The sequence below is a fragment of the Gekko japonicus genome, unplaced genomic scaffold (assembly GCF_001447785.1).
Source record: "Gekko japonicus isolate JY-2015 unplaced genomic scaffold, Gekko_japonicus_V1.1 scaffold29, whole genome shotgun sequence".
Taxonomy (NCBI): domain Eukaryota; kingdom Metazoa; phylum Chordata; class Lepidosauria; order Squamata; family Gekkonidae; genus Gekko; species Gekko japonicus.
The window spans coordinates 1,300,860-1,302,593 of record NW_015172003.1 but is presented as its reverse complement, the minus strand read 5'-3'; positions in this window follow the sequence as shown (position 1 = coordinate 1,302,593).

Genomic DNA, 1,734 nt, shown 5'->3' with positions numbered 1-1,734 from the left:
TCCCCAGAGGAGGGGGAGGGGCCCTCAGCTAATCAAGGGAAGGGAGGCTTGGCATTCTTTCTCTGCTCTGCAAAGCAGGAAATAGGAGAGACTGAGCAAAATGAGCTGTGATGCAGGGAACAGGAAGCATAAAGCAGCAGAGAGCCAGTTGCTTGTGGGCCAGATAGGAGCTCTGCAGGGGCCGGATCTGGCCCGTGGTCTGTATGTTTGACACCTCTGTTCTAGATTATGTTTAAGTGTTAAAAAGGTTGTGAATTCCCTGGTTCTCACTCCAAATACTCTACAGTTACTGCCCCATGAGGTGATCATTTATTAATTCTGGTGCACTGTCAGAATAAACATATATTATAGTTATACTTCTCATGTATTATATCTTGAACACTGTTAATTTCAACACATCAGGCTGTCTAACCTATCACAATGGGGCCAGGGATAAGAGAGACAGTGTTTTGTAGTTGTTAGAGTGCTGGGTTAAGATCTGGGAAACCCAGATTAGAATCCTCACTCTGCCATGGAAGCTTGATGGGTAAATTTGAACCACACTGTCAGCCTAACCTACCTCACAGGGTTGTTATGAGAATAAAATGGAGGAGAAGAGAAAGATGTAAGCTGATTTGGGTTTCTGTAGGGGATAAAGGCAGGGTATAAATGAAATAAATACAAATAAAATCAACAAACTTCATATACCCTTAGCTTATGCAGGAGGCACAAAGGCTTTTGACTTTTATATGCTAGGGAGGCTGAAACAGACTTCTGAGGTGTATGGCCTTTTATATGCACTGGAAGGATTTTTCTTCCATTCTACACAAAAGTATTGAGGGTGGGTATAGTCCGAAATGTTACTGCAGTACAAGCTTGTTTCTTTTTTTCTTAACTACAATTTTATTTTATAATTAACCAACAAAATACCAACCAACAAACACAAACATAAACAAACATAGATACAAAAAAGGGGGTATTAGTCTATCTCTTTAGATTATATGTTAGATTTCCCATACAACATTATACATTATACAGTTGAATATATATTTTGCACTTATTATTGTGAATATTATAAATGTTCTTATTATCCTCTAGTTCAGTTCACACAGTTTATTTCTTGTATTCTTCAATCCAGCTGTAAAATCTTGACCATGTATTTTCAAAGGTTTCCTCTTTTTGTCCTCTCAGCAATAAAGTTAATTTATCCATCTCAGCAGTTTCAAGTAGCTTATTTATTATTTCTTCTTTCTTCTCCAGTACTTGGCATACAGTATTCTAGCAGTTGTAACAAGTACAAGCTTGTTTCAACACATTCATGAAAACTGGCATCTCTTAGAAACCTACAAGTCTAGACAATGAAGAAAAATGATAAAATCAACTAAATTGTACATTTCACTTCAATTTTTCCTTCCATTACAATAAAGATATGTAGCCTTACAGCCTACATTTTTGGGCAGGAACGCACAGGAACGGAGTTCCGGCTGGCTCCCGAGTTGGCCACACCTAGCAGGAACTCATTAGTATAATAGGCCACACCCAACAACAGAAACTCATTAGGACTGGCTATGTTAGGGGTGTGTGGCCTAACATGCAAAGGCCTTCCTGCTACAAAAAAGCCCTGGGTTTTGACAACAAACAAGGTAAACAGAATAAGAAGCAAAAGGTGGGTGTGTCTGGATGACCACACTTCTGCGAACATGGGGTGTGTGGCCTAATATGCTAATGAGCTGTGCGGTGTGGCCTAATATGCTA